This window comes from Apodemus sylvaticus, chromosome 18 (assembly GCF_947179515.1).
Source record: "Apodemus sylvaticus chromosome 18, mApoSyl1.1, whole genome shotgun sequence".
In the NCBI taxonomy this organism is placed as follows: Eukaryota; Metazoa; Chordata; class Mammalia; order Rodentia; family Muridae; genus Apodemus; species Apodemus sylvaticus.
In genome coordinates, this window is record NC_067489.1 from 58,181,066 (window position 1) to 58,205,635 (window position 24,570).

At 41.9% G+C, this 24,570-nt stretch overlaps 1 non-coding gene across 1 annotated transcript; it reads left to right on the top strand.

Moving 5' to 3' along the window:
- Positions 1-3,874: 3,874 nt before the first annotated feature.
- Positions 3,875-3,978, top strand: LOC127669057 (U6 spliceosomal RNA). Its single transcript, XR_007974268.1, has one exon. It is a non-coding gene; the product is annotated as a U6 spliceosomal RNA (small nuclear RNA).
- Positions 3,979-24,570: the final 20,592 nt, after the last annotated feature.

Below are 24,570 nucleotides of genomic sequence, written 5' to 3' on the forward strand. Positions count from 1 at the left end.
TGTGCCTCTAACAGTGGTATCTCTTATTCTCTCATTCCCCTTCTTGGCTCTGCTCCAATCACAATTCCCCTGAGAAGGAGCTAGCCCTATTCCTCCCAAACAAATTCATTTAAAAGCCAATTTGCCTAAGACCATCCCCCACACACACTATATTTAAATTAGAATAAAACAAATTCATTTAAAATTTAATTTCGTTAACTCAAATCTGCCCACGACTTTGATGTGACTTCTACTATTCCTTGTCTTTGTCCATACAGATATTCGCTGGACTGTTTTCCTAGGGTTCTTGCTTTGTTGTTAATTTTATTTTTCACTTAACGCTTGAATGGCCTGGAATTTGTTTTGGCTTTGGGTGCAAAGTGAAGGTCAAGTTGCCTGCTTGCTTACTGGAAAGCTTCTCATTTACAATGCTAAGTTCAGAGCTCTTCAGCCAATTCCTTCCCCCTCAAGCCAAGCAGAAAGATCAAGACAATGACCAGGAAGCTTGAAGAGCTGCACTGTTTCTCCACAAGAGAGCAATTGTCCCACTTTCTACATATAGCTGACTTTCTCCTGAAGGCTTAATTTCTTCTTGAATAACTTAAAGGATGCTTATTTGCTAAATTTGAAGCAGAAGTGTCCTCAGAGTCCAGTGGTTCTCAACCTTCCTAATGCTGCAACCCTTTAATACAGTTCCTCATGTTGTAGTGACCTCATCCATAAACCTATTTTGTTGCTACTTTATAACTGTAATTTCGCTACTGTTATGAATCATAATGTAAATTTCTGATATGAAGATATCTGATATGCAATAAGCAACTCCTATGAGGGATCGTTTGATCATGAAATTGGTCAGGACCCCCAGTTTAAGAACCATTACCTTAGACAAATTAACTTGAAAATTCTTTTTTTTCTTTCCTTTTTTTAAAAAAAGATTTGTTTATTTATTATATGTAAGTACACTGTAACTGTCTTCAGACACTCCAGAAGAAGGCATCAGATTTCGTTATGGATGGTTATGAGCCACCATGTGATTGTTGGGATTTGAACTCACGACATTTGGAAGAGCAGTCAGTGCTCTTAACCACTGAACCATCTTATCAGCCCCCAAATTTCCTAAATACTATTAATAATATTAGTGTATTTGGTTTTTAACATCTTCAGGTTGTGAATTCCTTGACTGAACAAACATCATATGGAAATGTGTCTTAGTTACTTTTTCATTGCTGTGACAATGAAAGGATAGAAAATACAGCCTAACTCTAATGACCCCAAGAAGTTAGAAGTTTAAAATGCTATCTCGCTCCAAAGAAGGTCTAACTCCAGCCTTCTAAGGAGCCCCAAACACTTCATATCCCAGAGCCTGCTCTTTGTCCTCTTTGTTAGAAACTAGGTAAAAGGTCACACTCCAAAGCCTGCCCTTTGTTAAGAGCTAGGCAAAAAGGCCTTGAATAGGTGATCCTGGCCCTATAAGGTAACTGGAAATGAGCTAATTATCTGCTTATCTTGCTTCTGTAAACTGCTTACACCATTACCCCCACCCAGGAGTTCACACAGCTATAGACCACCAAGAAAATAGGAAACTAATTGGTCCATAGAGCGTGGGCTCTGATAATTTAAACTGATTGGCCTAAAAACTATGGAGTGGTACAAATCGATTGGCTCACACTACGTGGGCTCTCGATGCTAAGGAATGATTGGTTTGTGATTCGAGGGCTTTGTTGAAAACTTATAAAAGCTGTCCCAATTCTGCACTCAGGGACCCACAGTCCTCTACCCCTGCGCGGTGTATGACTGTGGACCCCAGAGCCTCTAGAATAAAAATCCTCCTGCTATTGCATCAAGACCATTTCTCATAAGTGAAATGGGTGTCGCCTTCCGAGGTGTGGGGCGCTGGGGTGCCCTCGGTTTTGGAGGCGTCTTAAAATAAGATGCAATCAACAAAAAGCATCCTACAGAAGCAAGAGTTCATTTTGGCTTATGATTCCAGACATACAGAGAGACTCTATAAGGGCAAGGAAGGCACAGCAGCAAGAACAGGAAACTGAGAAACTGTAAGACCCCCCCAAAACCGAGGGTGCCCCAGCACGAGTGATATGGGTGTCGCCTTCGTGAGAAACGGTCTTGATGCAATAACATGAGGATTTCTTTATTCCAGAAGGGGTTCCACAGCCATACACCGTGCAGGGGTAGAGGACTGTGGACCCCAAGTGCCGAATTGCGACAGCTTTTATAAGTTTACAACAAAGCCCGAGAATCACAAACCAATCATTCCTTAGCATCGAGAGCCCACGAAGTGCGAGCCAATCGATTTGTACCACTCCGTAGTTTTTGTTTGTTTGTTTGTTTTAATTTTATTCGATATATTTTTTTATTTACATTTCAAATGATTTCCCCTTTTCTGGTTCCCCACTCCCCGAAAGTCACATAAGCCCCCTTCCCTCCCTCTGTTCTCCCACCCATCCCTTCCCACTTCCCTGTTCTAGTTTTGTCTTATACTGCTACACTGGGTCTTTCCAGAACTAGGGGCCACTCCTCAGTTCTTCTTGTACCTCATTTGAAGTGTGGATTATGTTTTGCATATTCCAGTTTTCCAAGCTAATATCCACTTATTAGTGAGTGCATACCATGATTGATCTTTTGAGACTGGGTTACCTCACTTAGTATGATGTTCTCCAGCTCCATCCATTTGCCTAAGAATTTCATGAATCCATAGTTTTTAGGCCAATCAGTTTAAATTATCGGAGCCCACGCTCAGTGGACCAATTAGTTTCCTATTTTCTTGGATGTCTATAGCTGCGTGAACTCCTGGATATGGGTAATGGCGTAAGCAGTTTACAGAAGCAAGATAACCTTAGCTCATTTCCAGTTACCTTGTGGGGCCAGGATCACCTATTCAAGGCCTTTTTGTCTAGCTCTGAACAAAGGGTGGGCTCTGGAATGTGACCTTTTACATAGTTTTTAACAAAGAGCACAAAGAGCAGGCTCTGGGATATGAAGTGTTTGGGGCTCCTTAGAAGCCTGGAGTTAGGCTGTATTTTCTATTCTTTCAAAACCATATCCCAACCCACACAGGGAGGAGAGATAGCAGACTAGACGTGAGATGAGTCTGTAAAACCTCAAAGCTCACTGCTAGCAGCAGGACCATCTACAGACAGCCAGAAGCTGTTTACAGCCAGCTCCTGAACACAGAGACAACAGCATTTCCAGCACTGCTCCTGCCACAGCACCCGTTGCACACACGCCCATGCCTTACCTGTGTCCCAGCTCTGATAAAAGACATGTACCCCGCCCATAGCTCTCTTCTTCACTTCTTCCCCCTCACCCCCCTCAGAGGCACCTCTGTAATAAAGTCTCTCACATGAGACCTGTGCTGACTTTGATGTGGTTTGTCCAGGAGTACTCTGTTTCACCTAACACTCACCCCAGCCAGGTACACCCCATGTAAGACTCCCCACCCTAAAAGTTCTATAACCTCTCCATATAGTAGCACCAACTGGGGACCAAAGTCCTCAGGCACATGAGGCTATGGGGTTCATATCATTCAAAGCATTTGCAGCTCTGGGGGTTTTAGTGCCTGAGGAGTGCAGAGGTTCTTGATGTTCCCCAGATCTGAGGGATGATGGTATAAAAAGACTAAATCTGCATTTTCCCTTAGTTTATCTCTTTGGTTTATGACTACCATGATAGAACTAGGAAAGGAGACAGGAAGAAGGACATAGAGTAGGAGAAGTTACCACCAGGTGAATGAAAGCACCAGGCCCGCATCTTCCACCTGCACACAGTGCATTTCAAAAGGTAGGGACTAAACAGCAAGGGAAATATACTTTATTCAACTTTCCCTAATTCATTGCTGGAGTTCTTTAGTGAAAACCAAATTAACAACAGGAAAGTAGTGCTCGCTTCGGCAGCACATATACTAAAATTGGAACGATACAGAGATTAGCATGGCTCCTGCGCAAGGATGACACGCAAATTCGTGAGGCGTTCCATATTTTTAATGGAGTACTTTTCAGCCATTAGAAACAATGAATTCATGAAATTCTTAGGCAAATGGATGGAGCTAGAGAACATCATACTAAGTGAGGTAACCCAGACTCAAAAGGTGAATCATGGTATGCACTCACTAATAAGTGGATATTAACCTAGAAAACTGGAATACCCAAAACATAATCCACACATCAAATAGATACAAGAAGAAGGGAGGAGTGGCCCCTGGTTCTGGAAAGACTCAGTGAAGCAGTATTCGACAAAACCAGAACGGGGAAGTGGGAAGGGGTGGGTGGGAGGACAGGGGAAGAGAAGGGGGGCTTACGGGACTTTCGGGGAGTGGGGGGCTAGAAAATGGGAAATCATTTGAAATGTAAATAAATTATATCGAATAAAAAATTAAAAAAAAAACAAGAGGAAAGTATACATACGTGTTTCATACCTTCATAACAGTGTTATAAGATATAAGACCTTTAAGAAATTAAGATCCAAAGAAGCTTGGAAATCATCGAATGAGCAGTAATACAGGAATGTGATTGGAGGACAGGAGGATGCTTCTTTTTTTTTTTTTAATTTTTTTTATTCGATATATGTCCCGTGCTACCGTCTCGCCAGCAAAACGACGCGGCACACTCAGGATCCTTCTGTAGAGAGCTTTAATGCACTTGAGAGGGAGAGCATAAGCTTACAACAACGGAGACTCCAACGGTCTGAAAAACCGTCCCTTATATAGGCTGGTAAGCCCGCCTAGGACGTGGCACTTCCTAATTGGTTGCAGCTCATCAGCCCATATTACGCCACGAGGTAGGCAGAGACCGAAGGACATTAAATCACTTCAGGCACGCGCACTGATTTGTTCGCCGGTTAATGATACATTTTAGCTAGATGCGAGCGCCATCTTGTAATGGAGTTTGCAGGAGCAACGAGCGGCCCCTCACAGATATAATTTATTTACATTTCAAATGATTTCCCCTTTTCTAGCCCCCCACTCCCCAAAAGTCTCGTAAGCCCCCTTCTCTTCCCCTGTCCTCCCACCCACCCCTTCCCACTTCCCCGTTCTGGTTTTGTCGAATACTGCTTCACTGAGTCTTTCCAGAACCAGGGGCCACTCCTCCTTTCTTCTTGTACCTCATTTGATGTGTGGATTATGTTTTGGGTATTCCAGTTTTCTAGGTTAATATCCACTTATTAGTGAGTGCATACCATGATTCACCTTTTGAGTCTGGGTTACCTCACTTAGTATGATGTTCTCTAGCTCCATCCATTTGCCTAAGAATTTCATGAATTCATTGTTTCTAATGGCTGAATAGTACTCCATTGTGTAGATATACCACATTTTTTGCATCCACTCTTCTGTTGAGGGATACCTGGGTTCTTTCCAGCATCTGGCAATTATAAATAGGGCTGCTATGAACATAGTAGAGCATGTATCCTTATTACATGGTGGGGAATCCTCTGGGTATATGCCCAGGAGTGGTATAACAGGATCTTCTGGAAGTGAGGTGCCCAGTTTTTGGAGGAACCGCCAGACTGATTTCCAGAGTGGTTGTACCAATTTGCAACCCCACCAGCAATGGAGGAGTGTTCCTCTTTCTCCACATCCTCACCAACACCTGCTGTCTTCTGAATTTTTAATCTTAGCCATTCTGACTGGTATGAGGTGAAATCTCAGGGTTGTTTTGATTTGCATTTCCTTAATGACTAATGAAGTTGAGCATTTTTTAAGATGCTTCTCCGCCATCCGAAGTTCTTCCGGTGAGGAGGATGCTTCTTAATGATAATAAACAGGCAAGATGCTTAGCAAGGACTGTTCATTCAGATTCTCCTTGGTCTTCGTGTAACTGTCCTTCCTGCTGGGCTTGGGATTGCATACTCAATCCATAAATGTTCAGAGGAGAGAAAAGGCCAGGGATGATTTTCCCAGATTCTATGAGCTGCTTCATCGCAGAAGGTCCAGGGGAAACTCAGCAGCCTCTCTGTTTCTGCTGGTTTTTCCATTTCTACATTTCTGCTGCCCTTTGTGGTAACGCTTTCCATGTCCATCAAGAGACAAGGCTCAGATACATTTAGAATGACTATTCCTTTCCAGGCTTATTTCCTGGAGATAGCCATATCACATAAAAGACAAAGGGGGTAGAAGAGGAGGGGATGATGATGTGGAGGACTCCCTACTGGCCAGCTCCAGATGAGGTGGGCATTGTGGCTGAGTGAAAGGCTGCAAAGTTAAACTGACAGAGCCCAGATTATCTGGCCCAGCTCCCGTGAAGACAGAAAAGGGTCTTTCATGTCTTGGGATGTAGAAGTCCAGTGAAATAAAGAGGGGTGGATTTAACCTAGGAGCTGTCAATTAGAGGGAAAATAACCTGCCAAGGAGTACCCAGAGAGTTTGATGGAGATGCCACTAAAATAAAGACCAATCTTTGGGATTTTTGAGGTAGTATCACATAGTACTGTCTTAGTTACTCTTTTATTGCTACAAAGAAACACTATGACCAAGGCAACTTATAAAAGAAAGTATTTATCGTGAGAATGCTTAGAATTTCAGATCTTATTTCCATCTTGGCAGAAAGCATGGCAGCAGGCAAGCAGGCAGGGGCTTCTGCACTAGTGGAGTGGCTTGCATGTTGAGACTGCTGTGGATGGGTGTGGTGCTGTTTGTATGTTGATGCCAATTCTGTTCTCCTGGGAGCCGCTGCACACAAGGACTGAGTCATACTCAGGTGACTTCTTGTGAACCAATCCCCTAATGAATAATGGAGCCAATCACTGGGCAAGAGGGCGGGACTTCCTGATTGGAGAGGGGAATAGAGGAAGTATGAGAGAATCCTTTTGGTCAGGGATAGTGTGAAGACAAGATATAGCTACGAATGTCTCGCGGTTTCAATGGCAGATCCTTCAGGATTCACCACCAGAGGGTTTAGATGTAATAAGGCTTACAAGATTAGGTTTTAGTTGTTGCACCCAGCAGTTGAGTTACCATAATTTCTGAACTAAGTTTGTGCTGTGTTTTCCTTCACACAGCAAGCGACTCACCTGGGTTCCAGAGAGAAAGGTGCAGCAACAAAGCATGGGTTTGCTTGAGGTGCACCACAAAGGTTGTGGGGTATTGAAGCATGGGGCTGAAATGGTAGCGGCCTGCCCGAGCTGAGAGGAGACATTTTGGGAGCTCCAGGCCAAAGAGTCCCCATGAGGTAATAACAGATGGCCCATTGCTCACCAGTACAAGGCTGGCCAGGCCGCTAGGGATGAGAGTTGCTGACACAAGTGTGAGAATGTGCTGGTTCATTTTTTAATATTTCCTGCAACAGGAACAACACCCACTAGGCCAAGAGAAGGGGAGGGGGAGGGGAAAGGGAGAGAGCAACTAGGTTTGGCAGGAGCTGTTGAAACTTCAATGCCCAGCCCCAATGACACACCTCCTCTAACAAGGCCATACCTCCTAGCCCTTCCTAAACAGCCAACTATTCAAACATATGATTCTATGGGAGACATTCTTATTCAAACCACCAAAGGAACCAAATGAATCTTATTGAGACCAAGAAGCAATTAAACATTTCCTCACTTTGTGTTAGGTCCTGGGCATCAGCCAAAAGTCCTGGGGTCAGAATAAGAGTTCCTCTTAGTGTGACTCCTGTACTGCAGGAAATGTCCCAATTCATGTGTTGGCTGCTTTGTGTTATGAAAATAAATATATCTTCAAAGAGAGGATTCTTTTCCTTTTCTTTTTTTCTTCTTCTTTGGGAAGGGGTGTTGTTTGTTTGTTTGTTTGTTTGAAACAGAGTTTCTCTTTGTAGCCTTGGATAGACGGGGCTGGCCTCAAACTCAGACTTTGAGATTTGCCTGCCTCTACCTCCTGAGTGCTAGGATTAAAGGCATGCACCACCACTGCCGGGCCACCATGGAGGTTTTATAAGAATGTTCTGGTATAAAACTGATCATACAACATAGGGATATTTGGATCTCTATCTCTTCACAAAACAGACCACCTCTGAATTCCAAAATAGCAAGAGAAGAAGCTGAGTATAAATTGAGACATCCCATAATCCTCTACAGTAATTCTTCCTATGGAAACCAGATCAATGGTCATTTAGTAATTGCCCATAAGTAGCAATGCCTTGGAGGAGGCTTTGGGTGCTCCTGTGTAGAAGGGTCAAATGAAAGCTATTCAGACTGAAAGCAAGTAACTCTTCTCAGCATGTGGCCTCTAGCACTCTCCTAATCACTTTTACAGGGGCTGGTGGGGGGGGGGGGTCATCCTAAGAGCAGGCATAGTCAGGAGATCCATGTTTATCATCCATGAGGGAAACCCATTTCTCCTCCCTCTTAAAAAAAATGACCACAGCGAGCGGTAGTGGCACACGCCTTTAATCCCAGCACTTGGGATGCAGAGACAGATGGATTTCTGAGTTCAAGGCCAGCCTGGTCTACAGAGTGAGTTCCAGGATGGCCAGGGCTACACGGAGAAACCCTGTCTCGAAAAAACAAAAACAAAAACAAAAACAAACAAAAAACGACCAGGTCCTTACATAGGTTCCTCGCATTTCTATTGTTTGTCTCTGAAGCTTCTGGCCTCTAACCATCTGAGAATTCTAAGTATGTACAGGGTGAGCAGAATCTAATCCAGTCGCTTACAGACTCTCTAAGGGCAACATCTATTGAACACAAATACTTGTGTCAGCTCTCCTCCCCAGTTCATGGCCATCCTCTGCACAGAAAGCTCCTCTTGGTCTTTGCAGAGTTTCTGATTCCATGTGTCCCAGCCGATCACACCTCTCCCATGGGACTTAGCTCAAAGCTTGATGGCATTGCATGCTGGTCCTTCTCTTCATTACATTTGTATTGCATTTATTCTCTTCATTACATTTATTCATTGTCAGGCATCTCTCCTTTTGTTAACGTGTGGGTGTAGCTCCTTGCTCCCATCAGGAAAAACATTCTGAGAACTCAGTGGCTTATTAATTGTTCTGACAGCACCCAACACATGCCTGTGATACACAGCAAAGCCCTAAGACTTGTACGTTAACTGCTTTGTCTAAAGCAAATGTCCATTCATGTACACATCTCCATCTGCTTTCCATCCCACTATTCCCTCCAAACCAGAGAGAGCTAATTAACTGGTCCTATTTCAGGGCACCTAATGTATTATATTTACTTTGAAGAAGTTAAACAGTACCAATTTAAGGCACACTATAATATGAGTGAGTAGTTTGATAGGCTGAGGCAAGAGAAAAAATTAAAGTCAGTCTAAGATAACTAGAAAAAGATAATAATAATCTCATTTCAGAAAAGAAAACAACAAAACCCAAACCCAGAGCTGGAAAGCTGACCCTGACTCCTACTGGTGGGTAGCATTGGATAGAACAGTGCTGGAGAGCTTGCCCTGTGGTGGGGATCTGGAAAGATGAGGCCCTGACCCGCTCAGCTATCCAGGCCCAGATTCAGTCCTCTTTGGAGTTGACCCATCCCAAATCTACCTCATCTGTGAATTGTTGGAGTGTGTGAAAGGGTAGGCCCTGCTAATCCAAAACTAGAGGCTCTCCATGACACAGGGCAACAAAAGGATAACCAGGAGGAGGCCAACACTGATGGTGTTACAGATGCCAGAGACCTCTAACCAGACCAATGAGTCATTGCAAGTGAAGATGTGTGGGCAGCGGGCTGTTCTGTGGGACACACTGTGACACAGTACAGATTATAATAGGATAAGATGTTTTCTATGCTTTGTTTTATTTATTTTTTGTTTGTATGTTTTTATTTTCCTTAGGGGAGGGGGTTACAAGGGTGAGCACAAGGGTACGGGGAGATGAGTGGGATTGGTTTGCATGGGAAACTCACAATTAATACAACGTTAGAAAAACACCCAAGCCATTCCTCTTCCCATCTGGAAACTGGCATGTGTTGAGGGATACAACCATGAATAGACTTGGAACCTCCTTTAAAAAGGAGCAGAGAAGTATATCAGCAAACAACTGAGATTATTTCAGTTAGGTCTTGGAGACCAGGCTCATTTTCTCTTTCCTGCATGGCTGTGTAAGCTGACTGATCACCATTTCTCAAGTTGCTTTACCATGTAACTATCTGGAAGAAAGACTGTAGAATTTAAATTCTCAAGGGCAAAGACAAAATAAGCATCCCACACTCTGCCTTAAATGACGTCAACTCCATCCTATACCATAGATAATGATGAAATGTTGATTGTAGTAGGGCCAAAGAAGATGATGCTAAGCCCCAAGATTTTTATTACGTAAATTTTATTGTAATTCTGTTTGTGTTCTATGTACACATGTAGATGTGTAGATCCAGAGGCTCGCCTGGTGGCCTGCCCTATCCCTCTGCCTTAATTCCATTGTCCCAGAGTCTCTCACTGAACCAAATGCTGAGCTGGTATCTCTGTTCCCCACAGTTGGAGTTAAACCAAGGATGTCTGGCTACACTCAGCTTTTGACATGCATGCTGAGGATTTGAACTTAGGTCCTCATGCATAACTCTCAGAACTCTTACGTGCTGAGCCATCACCCTAGTGCATCACCCTAGCAAGAGGTAATATTTTCATATATCTATCACAGCCATTATATTTTTTTTTCTATTTTTGTACATTATATACTATAAGAAGAAGCTGAAAAACATGCTTGCCCAACAACTGTCTCTTGAGGATTGTTTCGGTATTTACCACTCCTTAAGCCCTTAAGCACGTGGGCTTCCAGTAAACAGTATTGAACTTTTCTTTTTAAGGTTAGAACCTCCAAGGTGATCTTAATCTGTTGTCCTGTGCTACTAAAATTCTTTTCATGGAGTGATATTATTCAGGGTAGAGGGAACAGGTATCATGCTTAGGCCAGAGTCAAAAAGGTTGGCTTAGGGGATATAACAGAAGAGCTGAAAAAAAAAATGTGGAAGAGCAGGACAATGAACTACAGTGTCTTCTAGACACACAAGGCAGCTATGCTCATGAGCTCACAACACTTGCACAAGACCTGCCTGGGATTGGGCCTGTCAACAGTCCATCTTGGAAGAGGCGGGGCTTATGAGGCCTGTCCTCCTTGGGAGACTGATAGTTAAAGTTGATGGGAGGAGGAGCTGCTTGCTTCAGTGGTGTAGCTGCTGATCATTAGTCCACACTCTTTTAAGTAACCTCCATTCATGTTCATGCCAACAACTTTAATCAACCCAGTGACACACACGTAAGAACACCATGAAAACAAAAAGGAGAGATGTCAACCCAATCACAAAAGAATACACATGGAATGCAATCTCTGATAAGTGGATATTTATTAGCCCAGAAGCCCTGAATACCCAAGGCACAAATTGCATAACAAATGACTCCCATGAAGAAGTATGGAGAGGGTCCTGATCCTGGAATGGATTGATCTAGCATGGGAAGGGAATATAAGGACAGAGAAAAAGGAGGGAGGTGATTGGAGAAGGGATGGAGAGAAGAAGGTTTATGGGACATATGGGGAGGGGGGATCCGGGAAAGGGGAAATCATTTGGAATGTAAACAAAGAATATAGAAAATAAAAATATTACAAAAAAAAGGAGCAATGTCGGGAAGTAGGGTCTCAATGGGAAAGAGAGTGAAAGGGGTGGAAGCAGCCTTCATTACACACAGGTAAGACAGAAACTGTCAAATGTAAATGGTTTTCAAAAGTGCTTTATTGGCCACACAAAGATCCAACAAAGAAAGAGAACTTCAGACCAATTTCCCTTATGAACATCGATGCAAAAATACTCAATAAAATTCTTGCCAACCGAATCCAAGAACACATCAAAACGATCATCCACCATGATCAAGTAGGCTTTATCCCGGGAATGCAGGGTTGGTTCAATATACGGAAATCCATCAATAAAATCCACTACATAAACAAACTCAAAGAACAAAACCACATGGTCATTTCATTGGATGCTGAAAAAGCATTTGACAAAATTCAGCATCCTTTCATGCTTAAAGTCTTGGAGAGAACAGGAATTCAAGGCCCATACCTAAACATAGTAAAAGCAATATACAGCAAACCGGTAGCCAGCATCAAACTAAATGGAGAGAAACTTGAAGCAATCCCACTGAAATCAGGGACCAGACAAGGCTGCCCCCTTTCTCCTTATCTTTTCAATATTGTACTTGAGGTACTAGCTCGGGCAATTCGACAACATAAGGAGGTCAAAGGGATACAAATTGGAAAGGAGGAAGTCAAACTATCATTATTTGCAGACGACATGATAGTCTACCTAAGTGACCCAAAAAACTCCACTAGAGAGCTCCTACAGCTGATAAACAACTTCAGCAAAGTGGCAGGTTATAAAATCAACTCAAGCAAATCAGTGGCCTTCCTATACTCAAAGGATAAGCAGGCTGAGAAAGAAATTAGGGAAATGACCCCCTTCACAATAGCCACAAACCGTATAAAGTATCTTGGGGTGACTCTTACCAAACATGTGAAAGATCTGTATGACAAGAACTTCAAGACTCTGAAGAAGGAAATGGAAGAAGACCTCAAAAAATGGGAAAACCTCCCATGCTCATGGATCGGTAGAATCAATATAGTTAAAATGGCCATTTTGCCTAAAGCACTATACAGATTCAATGCAATACCCATCAAAATCCCAACTCAATTCTTCACAGAGTTAGAAAGAGCAATTATCAAATTCATCTGGAACAACAAAAAACCCAGGATAGCTAAAACTATTCTCAGCAACAAAAGAAAATCTGGGGGAATCAGTATCCCTGACCTCAAGCAATACTACAGAGCAATAGTGTTAAAAACTGCATGGTATTGGTACAGTGACAGGCAGGAGGATCAATGGAACAGGATTGAAGATCCAGAAATGAACCCACACACCTATGGCCACTTGATCCTCGACAAAGAGGCTGAAAACATCCAATGGAAAAAAGATAGCCTTTTCAACAAATGGTGCTGGTTCAACTGGAGGTCAGCATGCAGAAGAATGCGAATTGATCCATCCTTGTCTCCTTGTACTAAGCTCAAATCCAAATGGATCAAGGACCTCCACATAAAGCCAGACACTCTGAAGCTAATAGAAAAGAAACTGGGGAAGACCCTTGAGGACATCGGTACAGGGAGAAAGTTTCTGAACAGAACACCAATAGCGTATGCTCTAAGAGCAAGAATTGACAAATGGGACCTCATAAGGTTACAGAGTTTCTGTAAGGCAAAGGACACCATCAAGAGGACAGAACGGCAACCAACAAATTGGGAAAAGATCTTCACCAATCCTACATCAGATAGAGGGCTAATATCCAATATATATAAAGAACTCAAGAAGTTAGACTCCAGAAAACCGAACAACCCTATTAAAAAATGGGGTACAGAGTTAAACAAAGAATTCTCACCTGAAGAACTTCAGATGGCGGAGAAGCATCTTAAAAAATGCTCAACTTCATTAGTCATTAGGGAAATGCAAATCAAAACAACCCTAAGATTTCATCTTACACCAGTCAGAATGGCTAAGATTAAAAATTCAGGAGACAGCAGGTGTTGGAGAGGGTGCGGAGAAAGAGGAACACTCCTCCACTGCTGGTGGGGTTGCAAATTGGTACAACCACTCTGGAAATCAGTCTGGCGGTTCCTCCAAAAACTGGGCACCTCACTTCCAGAAGATCCTGCTATACCACTCCTGGGCATATACCCAGAGGATTCCCCACCATGTAATAAGGATACATGCTCTACTATGTTCATAGCAGCCCTATTTATAATTGCCAGATGCTGGAAAGAACCCAGGTATCCCTCAACAGAAGAGTGGATGCAAAAAATGTGGCATATCTACACAATGGAGTACTATTCAGCCATTAGAAACAATGAATTCATGAAATTCTTAGGCAAATGGATGGAGCTAGAGAACATCATACTAAGTGAGGTAACCCAGACTCAAAAGGTGACTCATGGTATGCACTCACTAATAAGTGGTTATTAACCTAGAAAACTGGAATACCCAAAACATAATCCACACATCAAATGAGATACAAGAAGAAAACAGGAGTGGTCCCTGGTTCTGGAAAGACTCAGTGAAACAGTATTTGGCAAAACCAGAACGGGGAACTGGGAAGGGGTGGAAGGGAGGACAGGGGAAGAGAAGGGGGCTTACGGGACTTTCGGGGAGTGGGGGGGGCTAGAAAAGGGGAAATCATTTGAAATGTAAATAAATTATATCGAATAAAAAAAATAACAATAAAAAAAAACATTCAAAAAAAAGTGCTTTATTGGATGTTTTCCTTCATATAAATAACTACCTTGAGAACCTCATCGGAAGATGTATCTTCTTTTAATATTTCCTAAAATGATCTAAAAACTAATAATACTTAGTTCCTAATTTCATTTTATAATGAAGATATTGCTTTCATATAAAGTTGCAATATTTTAATTTACATATATTGCATGGAACAGCCACCAGAAAAATCAAAGGCAGGGTTCTAGAGAGATTGCTCAGCAATTAAGAGTGCTTACTGCTCTTACAGAGAATCCAAGATTCTCAGTACCCACACCAGGCAGCACACAATCACCTGTAATTAATTCCTGCTCCAGGTATATAAGTTCTCAGGCAGATACATATACACACACGAATAATTAAAACAATAAATGCTTTTTTTAAGAAAACAAAAGAATCCCTAAACTGTGTCTATAGTAGAACAATTTTTAAAATAACTTTAAGATCATTTCGAGAATTTTAAATCCCCTAAGGGCTAATTCCAGTTCCCAAAAAAAGATTAACAATAGCAACAAAAACATAGCTGTCATTTTTAGATCTATTAAACCCTTAATAAACACAACAACCATTCAGTCACTAACACATTTAATATATCAGATGAAGAAATGAGTTGTCAAACCACATACCCACAACAAGATTTTTATAATTGAAGGTTATTAGAAGTTGGTAGGATTTGACACTGATTCAAAATTTAATCCCTTATAAGGGATTCTAAAATTTACATACAATCATGTGTATCTTTTTTTCTCCAACACTTTTAATAGTTGCCCTAAGCAAAATAATAGCATTTAAAATAAATTGGTATTAGCTCTTGCTATATTAGCAAAGACTTAGAAGCTAAGTCTGAAAAGGGGGGAGGGTAGACAAGACTCTTCAGTCCACGGGAAACAAGATAGAATGTAAGTTGTCCCCAGATGTTCAATGGTCTCCCTTAGTGAGAGAGTGCTTCCTGATGATTTGTTGCTGTTTCCTCCAACCAGCATGGGCTGCAGCTGAAGAAACCAAGGAGTTCCTGTTAGAAGTCCTGAACAAAATAAATCATTCATGAACCCTATAGTTGTAGTACAATGTCTTTTTGCTTTACCTACTTGACCCGGCAGAGCAGGGCTCTCTTTATGGCTGGAAAAGTGATGCTCCAACTTGTCACCAAAGGCTCAGAGTGAATATTTAAGGGCATTACAAGACTGTTAAAGCCTCGGTAAAATTCTAAGGCCTAGATGGAATTTTGAGACCAAGGTAAAATGTTAAGGTCTAGGTAGCTGTTACCTGGCTAGCCTGACATTTTGTATTGTTATTGATATTATAAGGAAATTTTCTCATATCTTGCTTCTGATGTTACTAGGAAACTTACTCATGCCCAAGCTGATTAAATATTCTGTTATGTTCTGTGCCCTTGGAAACCAACCATGCTAGAAGTCAGTAGAAGGGCTTTGAATAGTTATCCACAATAGGCTTGGATCCAAACCAACCACCCAGCAGCACTCCCTGCACCTGTATATACGTTTTTATGGTATGTGCTGGCCCTGGGATGGACCCCAATGTAAGAGAGACACCTGCACCAGTATAAGAAACTCTTTGGAATGAGACGTCTATATTGAGTAAGGGTCAAAGAAAGTTCCTAAGACCTCCGTGGGAACTGACATCCTACTTGGCAGAAAGGAGACATGCACACGGGTAACTGACACCCTAGTTGGCAAGCTAAGGCATGAGTGTTAGACAAGGCAAGTCCTCTGTCCCAATTGAATAGTAACCAATGGGAGCAAGATTTGTGAAGAACAAAGACAAGTTTCTAAGGAGACTTTCCCCATCCCTAAATCCTGATTGGCACAAATGTTTGTAGATCGCAGGCATTAAAAGCCCAATAGGATCTTGACACAATGTCAGGATTCAGCTCCCAAATCTGAAGCACGGCCCTGATTGATCAGTCCTGGGGTATATGCTCAATAAACTATCCCTGTCTGACTGAGGTTGGTATTCATGGAGTTTGTGAAGTGACTCTGCACCCCAACAGACATGATATCAACCCAGACTAGATTTGAACTTTCCCAGTGGGTCTGAAGTTTCTCCTTTCTCTGTCACTGGTTCAGATGCTTAATATCATATCCTGTATTGCTCTTTAGCACAATATTTTCCCTCCATTATTCAAACTGGAGAAACTCAGCATGTCCAAGTTTTAGCTGTTGATCCAAGAAGATCACCCTTTTCATCAAGCCTTTTTGAAGTGCTTCTCTTCATATCCAAGTAAATTTTTCAAAGACAGTATCTAAGACCCTGTGTAACTTTCAAATTAAAACCAAGTTCAAGTAAGGGAGGAAAAGAAGAGACTAAGACTTTTCCATGTTTACGTTTTTTTAAGTTTACAACTCAACTGCACAGCAAAAAGGAGTCATCATGTCAGTTCTTTTCTTGTGTAACAGAATACCTGACAGAAATGCCTGAAGGAAGGAAGCACTGATTTTGTCTCACAGCTCATCATGAAAGGGAAAGTCTGATGAGAGAGGGACTCTTGCTGTGGCAGTAGTGCTGGAGTACATTGTGTGAAGGTGTGTCTCTGCATAGCCAAATGTTAATTCTGTACCAGCACACAGGTCATCTGGCAGGATCTTCATTCATATTGTTATTTCTACGGCCCATCTCATAGTTTTGCAAATAACCGTGCTTCCTCACTATCCTAGAAGCAACTAGAATTATACCTGAGTGGTTGTAATAAAGATCTGACAGCCAATAGCTGGGCAGGAAGTGAAGAGCAGGAAGAGAGAGAATGTAAATGTGTATGTGTATGTGTATGTTTGTGTGTGTGTGTGTGTGTGTGTATGTTTGTGTGTGTGTGTGTGTGTGTGTGTGTGTGTGTGTGTGTGTGTGTGTATGTGTATGTGTATGTGTATGTGTATGTGTATGTGTATGTATATATGAAGAAGAAATGAGACTCAGGAGATTCACCAGCAGACATGAAGATGAATGATGAGACCAGAGTGGAGCAAAGAGATAGAGCTAACCATGTGGTAGGATGTAGCGCCAAGATTAGTTGGTTGAGGGTAGATACTTGGCTGGGAGACTGCCCTAGCTAAAGACCTAAGCTTTAAAAATATTAAAAAGCCTCTGAGTCATTATTTATATTGACAGTGGGTCCAATAAAGTCCTGCTGTACAGTACAAGCAGGAGGCAGTTACTCACAGTGTACCCATGGTCAAAAGGCCACAGAAAACAAATTCTGATGCCCAGTTCACTTCCAACTTTCTAGTTAGTCTAAGAGTATAGCCCATGAAATAATGTTGTCAACTTTCAGGGTGTGGGTTTCCAAAATGCCCTCAGATACACAGAAGGATGTCTTCAGATGATTCTGAATCGTCTCAAGATGCCAATCTAGATTAAATATTACAAGCATAGAACAAAAATCAAAGAAATGCTCACCTTATCTGTTGTTCTTGAGTTATTTATTTGAGACAGTTTTGCAGTGTAGTTAGGACTTATATCAAGCTCACTGTGCAGATCAGGCTGGCCTCAAATTAGTGATCTTTTTATCTTATATACAAGAGGAACGCCCTTTACCCCTCTCTCTTCCCCTCTTCTCTTTCCACCGCCACCTTTACCCTGTCCCCTCTCAATAAACCTCACATGGAACTGTTAAAAAAAAAATGATAGGGTTGTAAGTGTCCTTTGGGGGTGGTGCAGCGATGACTCAGTGATTCAGAGCACAGGTCTCTCTTCCAGAGGACCCAATCCAATTTCTAGCACCTACATGGCAGCTTACAACTCTCTGTAACTTCAGTTCTAGAGAATCTGGCATCCTCACACAGCCATGAAGGCAGAACACCAATGCACATAAAAATAAATAAATTTAAACACACACACACACACACACACACACGCACATGCAGTTCCCCAAGAGGCATCTACTGTTATGTACTTTTCAGCCTCTCCAAAGGAAGTAACTTCTTCAAAGGCCAGTCTTATCTACTAGGTGTTCCAGGATGTTGTTTCAATGTAATGTGTGTGGAAGGATCATTATGCAAAGGCGCCCACTCGGTGTCCAGCCATACATCACAGCTGAGTGGTGATAATGGGCCACTGGGGGAAGCATATGACATTTCCAGCTCAGCATGGAAGAAAGATGCAGATAAGTTTGTTCCTGGCTTTGATGGAGCATGGGGCTAGGCATTATCACTCAAGAAATGCAGCCACAAGTTCTTAGCTACCCCAGAGGAATAGCAGCCAAGAACAAAAGACCAACTATAACAACAAATAATCCTTAGCATTTACTCTATAAATACTAACTACATGCTCAGCTTGTAAAAATACTTGACTATGACAAAGAGATTTTTTTTTCATTCATTTCCGACTCTGGTTTGAGGCAGGAAAAGAAAAGTCATAATTATTTATCTTCTACACGGCACAAACAAGGTTGAAAGACCCAAGGTTGTAAAGCTAGCTGATGAGTAGCAAGAGCTTGAACCTACTTCTGGAGTCTTCTTACTGTGTTGAAAACATGCCCTCCTTCAAATGTAATGCCAAGGTCTCTGTGCTGCTGTTTCCGGGAACCATGATGAGCTATAAACAGCCCAGTCATCTCAGATCCTGTGACAGACATTGCTCAAAAGGCCAGTCCCAGTTGGTGGTTCGATCTATAAATGTGAGCTAGACTTTCTATTTAATTGGCTTATGTCAAGATCAAAGTCGTGATGTTGGCGGCATTAGCACCACATTCTGCCAGAATATTTTGTCTAGATCAGTGAAATAGTTTTATAAGCTTTTATCTGTATTCAAGCATCGATAAAAAATTTCATTTGTTTCTGTGGGTGGGATGGGTAAATGGCACCTGATGTACAACCTGTGGCCTTATACATGCTGGGCATACACTTTACAAATATTTGAGAAAAACAAAGCTATAATCTCTGACTGGAATGAGAAAAACGGCATTTCAATGATCACAGCAATTACTAAACACTTGTATTCTCTTGATATCAGGCTTGAAATGATATTACACCCTCGTTGCTGGCATCCATATCAACCGAAGAAGTATTTTCTAACCTTTCTCTCTGTTTTAATAATCTTCAAGAGCAAGACCCATTGGCTTCAAGTGTTCATAAGAGGGTATGCTACTTAATGGAAATGGAATGGGCAATAATGTCCCCGACTGAGAACAAAGACTTACACCCCTAGAAAACACGTTATAGTTGCTGCTGTTGTGTATTGCCTTTTATTTTTGTATATCTGTTATATATAGTATGTATTACATATAACATATATGGCATGTATGTGTGTTTGTGCACAAGCACATATACAGGTGGAAGTGAGAGGTCAATTGATGTTTTTCTTTATTTTGATTTTTTTTAAAGACAGAGTCTCTCACTGAACCTGGAACTCACCAAGCCTGGGCTTCAGGGATCAACCTGTCCCTGCCTCCTTCCTCCACCCAGTGCTGGGGTCATAGACTTGCTGTCATTCATGCTTTTGTGGGTAGTGGGGATCTGGGCTCAGGTCCTCATGTTTGTGTGGAAGACACTTTACAGTCTGAGCCATCTCTCTTACCCTGTGTGTCAGTTTAGCTTAAAATACTGATCTTTGTTTTCCTCCTGTAGGATTTATCTGATCTGCCTATTCTCTCATACTAAAGATGACCACGAGGGAGAAGATCCATGGAACCAAATATGCCTTTAATAATAGCATCCCTCAGTCCATCTTGGGTTTAACCATCTCAGGAATGAGTTCCAATCTGCTGGCAGGATCAAAACAGAGTTCACATTCCCAGGGCCCGGAACCCAACTCCTGTCCTGCTTCTTCTGATGGTTCCTGTTAACCAGTAAAGGATGTAAAGAGGGAAGATGCTGTTATCAATTACCTAACCTGAGATGCACAAGTCATAAACATGCTGCCTGTCTTGACGTCATTGGCTCCATGCAGCCTACCCACTCCTTTGCTCCTTCACCATCTAAAATTCAGGACCAGAGTCCAGAAGACCACCTGACTGCAAAAGCTGACTCAAGGACCTTGAAACCAGGTGACCTAGATAAGGCCAAGCCACCAGTGTTAACTTCATCACTTTGCTCCTTGTGTCAAAATACGATTGGTCAATGTAACTGCCCACCACCCCACATCCCTTGCTTTGTGTTCCCAGCCTATAAAACTGCTGTATACTCTTCCTTCAGGCGCGTGGTTCAGATGCCAAAGTGGCCACCTCCCTGTGCATGCAGAAAACAAAGATTTCCATTTTTTGAGCTTTGAGTGAGTTTTCTTGGCTTCCACCCTGAACCCATCAATTGCAAAGCTTGTGGCTGCAGATCATATGATACCTAGAGAAGCAGCAGGAAGATCAGTTACTAGAATCTACCTTTGGTTTCATCCATAGGCTGAAACCTATGATTCCCATCTGTTATGACAACTCGGTTTTTATGGTGATAAGGATGGGAGGAATGGCCCTGTTGGTTACCATAGAGAGGAAGTCTCTGGTTTCAGAAAGCATTATCAAAGTGTGTCCCTTCGTACTAGGCACGCAGTGTATAGTGCTGCCCTGGGATGCTGGGAATTATCAGAAGGCTAAGCATTGTTTCAAAGATCTCCCAAGCCTTGAATCATACAAACCTTACGTCAAGGCAGAGACATCAGGTGTGGAAACGTAATTCAATCTCTCTATTGGCCTAGAGGGAGAGAGAGGGCAGGAAATTAAACAAGAAAGAAAAAACTGGGGGAAACGCTGAAGTATTCAATAGTGTCACAATGCTCATCAATGCTAAGGCTAATATCTCCTGTTATTCAAATTAGACTGATATTCAAAATTAGAGTTAGCATGCTCTGAGCAGTGATTAATGCTTCCCACAAATGAATCATTTCATTTAATCTATATATAATCTATTAGGTACCATCATAATCATTTCCTAATGAGGACAGTGCCCAAGCCACATGTGCACAAAGTTAGGCAACTGTAGTCAACCTTGCATCTCCTCCCAAGGACAACAAGTTCACATTAAAATTCTGAAAGGGTGTGGTACTTTCGCATGCTTTTAACGGATTCACTATTTCTGCCATTTTTCTCACTTCCCTGGGAACCTGGAAGGTTTCTCTCCCATAGACTGTGTGTGAAGTGGGAGGTGAGCAGGGATTGAATCCAGAGTCTTGTGCGTGCTGGTCAAGGACTGCCTCACACTGCATTTGTGTTGACTTGAAACAAATAGATGAAGCGAACAACTCAACCAAATGACTTTGTAAAAATAAAACCTGTGGCAGCTCCCCAAGAAGCAGCTGTCTCATCCCTGGGGCTACCCAGCATCTTGAATGTTATAGCGAAGAGAACCAGAGTCCATTAGCTCCTAGTCCACTTTCTTTAAATGTTGACAGATCAGTCAGCCAAAAACTGAAAGGAAGCACAAGAACCTCTCAGCAAAGCAAACAGAAATAAACATATATAATATTTTATATTATATACTCTATAATATATATTAAGTACATAATATATATTATAGAGTATATAATATAATATATTAAGTATATATATTATAGAGTATACTTTATATTATATACTATATAAGTATATATAGAGAATATCAAAAGGCTAGGCACTTATATATTTCTATATATTTACTTTATATATTTCTACATTTACTATATATTTATATACTTATATATAGAATACATATACTATTAAATATATGTATATATACTATATTTTTCTATATTTACTATATATTATAAATATATGTATTTGATATGTATCAAATTTTAAACTTTTTCACAACATTTCTCTAGGGTTCTATTATCTCCTGACAATACTGGAGACTATCTTACTCACTTTTCTCTTGCTGGTCATTGTTTCCTCTCCTTCTCTTCTCTTCCCCTCCCCCATCTTCCTCGCTCCCTTTTTTCCTCTCTCCTCTTATTCCCCCTTCCTCCCTCCCTTTCCCTTTCCCCTTTCCTCTCCTCTCCACCTTCTCTCTCTCTCTCTCTCTCTCTCTCTCTCTCTCTCTCTCTCTCTCCCTCCCTCCCTCCCTCCCTCTCCCTCTCTCTCTGTCTCTCTCCCTCTCTCTCTTTAAATCTTAAAGCAGACCAGGTATGCAGCTAATCTCCCTGTCTCAAGCTCTCAGGACTATTATAGAACATGGAGACCATGGGACAGGAAGCATTAAGACCAAGGGGAAATGGACAAGAGGCAATGCCTACAGTTCTACTACACTTTTACAATGGTTACTGGCATTGATGTCCATTTGCTTTTAAGTATTATTACACAACCTCTTGTTTGTATTTTATTGTATAGGTGACCTCACAATCAGTGTGCAACTATGCATTCTTTTTCTTTAAAAAATCACATTATTTCATCCCAGCATTAGGGAGGCAGAGGAAGGCAGATCTCTGGAGTCTGAGACTAACCTGGTGTACAGAGTGAGTTCCAGGATAGATAGAGCTACAGAGAAACTATATCTTGAAGGAAAAACAATCACATTTTACGTTTGTCAACAGAGAGCTAGCGATTTGAATAGAGCGTCCTTGTCTCCTCTCAGGGCTGTGTAAATTTCCTTGTTGCCTATGGCACCAGCGGCACTGTTTCCCTTTAAACGTGGCATCTGGCAAGGGAAACTTGGTCAAGTTTATTGATGCCAAAGCTATTAAAGAGGCTTTCAATGGCGATGGGAAGGAATTTTATGCACGTAGGCAAGCCTTATGGGAGTGGGTCATGATCCAAAGAAAGTACATCAGCCTCTAAGACAGCACAAGGTTGGCCATAGACTAAGGTACTCCAAATCCCATGACTTCTAAGGCTACACAAGAACTACAATCCTCAATTTTAAGAAATTTAAAATATTTTGGTAGCTATGAATTTGAGTCTAAAACAGAATAGGCTGCTGCTCCCTCTCTTCAAAAAGCTTACATAATTAAAGTTTTTCACGTATGGGGAGCAGCAAATGAAAGAACTTCGTTATGGCTAGTTTTAGGGGGACCGTGAATGGGGAGTTCAGAGACTATACTGAAGTAAACTACGCAGTTCAAGGATGAGTAACTACAGTTCGTGTCCACTCTTTACAAAGTTCGATCAATGTGACTGTGTTAGTTAGAGTTGCTGTAAAGTGACACCATGACCACAGCAACACTTACAAAGGAAAACATTTGAGTGTGCCTGGGTTACAGTTCAGAAGATTAGCTCATCTTTTTGCAGACATGGTGCTGGAGAAGGAGCAGAGAGTTCAATGTTTAGATCCACAGGCAGCAGAAGAGATGCCACAGTAGACCTGCCTTGAGTATCTGAGACCTCAAAGCCCACCCCCACCTCCTCCAACAAAGCCACACCTGCTTCGACAAGGCCACACCCCCTCACAAAGCCACTCCATATGGGCTAGGTATCCAATCACATGAGCCCATGGGGGCCATTCCTACTCAAACCACAAAAAATAACTCAACTATAAAGACTCCCACCTGATGTTCCTTTCAGGTCCAAAGGTCAAATTCCACAATGAACAATTAAAACAATTAAACAATTGTATTTTATCAACCAATTTAGACAAGGGCCATTTTACATGTATCAGCCATGGATGCCAGATGCTCCTTGGTACAAGCTAGGCAGTAACTCTCTCTCCCCAAACCATCATCTGCTATCCAGCCTTAGAAGACAGGTCCACATCCCTATGAGCTATGGATCTTATAAAGAGTTCTTTTTACTGTTTCCTAAGGCAAATGTAAATATGAAAGTTTGAGATGAGGATGAGGTCTTGTTTTAAAGGAACAGAGAGCCTAGTTCTAGTACAATGGCTGGATAGGAAGAGCACCCCAGACTTCCAAAAGGAGCAGTTTTTCATATTTACATGCCAGCTTGAGTCATGTCTGACCAGTAGAATGGTCGTCCACTTCCTGGAGGCCACAAAGTTCGGAGTTTTGACAGCATCTGGTGACTGTGCACCAGCCTAGCACTGTGATTTCTGCTGGTACTTCTGTAGGTTGTGTTGTGTTTTTTTTGTTTTGTTGTTGTTGTTGTTGTTGTTGTTGTTGTGTGTGTGTGTGTGATTGTTTATATTTTTGATTTTTTGAGGCAGGGTTTCTCTGTATAATTGTCCTGGCTGAACTCAGTTTGTAAACCAGGCTGGCCTCAAACTCAGAGATCTGCCTGCCTCTGCTTCCCAAGTGCTAGGATTAAGAGTATGTGCCACGACACCCAGCATCTGCCAGTACATTCTTAAGGTACAGAGTTGAAGACAAGCACAACGTACAGTGAGGTCTCACCAATTAAATCTCCCTCCAAGAGCCATCTACAAGTACAACCCTTCACCCAAACTCTGTGGGACCATTTGTTCCCTGAGACGGACACTACAATAAGGTTGTGTTCTAATCTCTACAGTCTACAATCACTGTTATTGGACCAAATGACACTGGGGTATTCAGCTTTCTGTTGCTATGACAAAATAC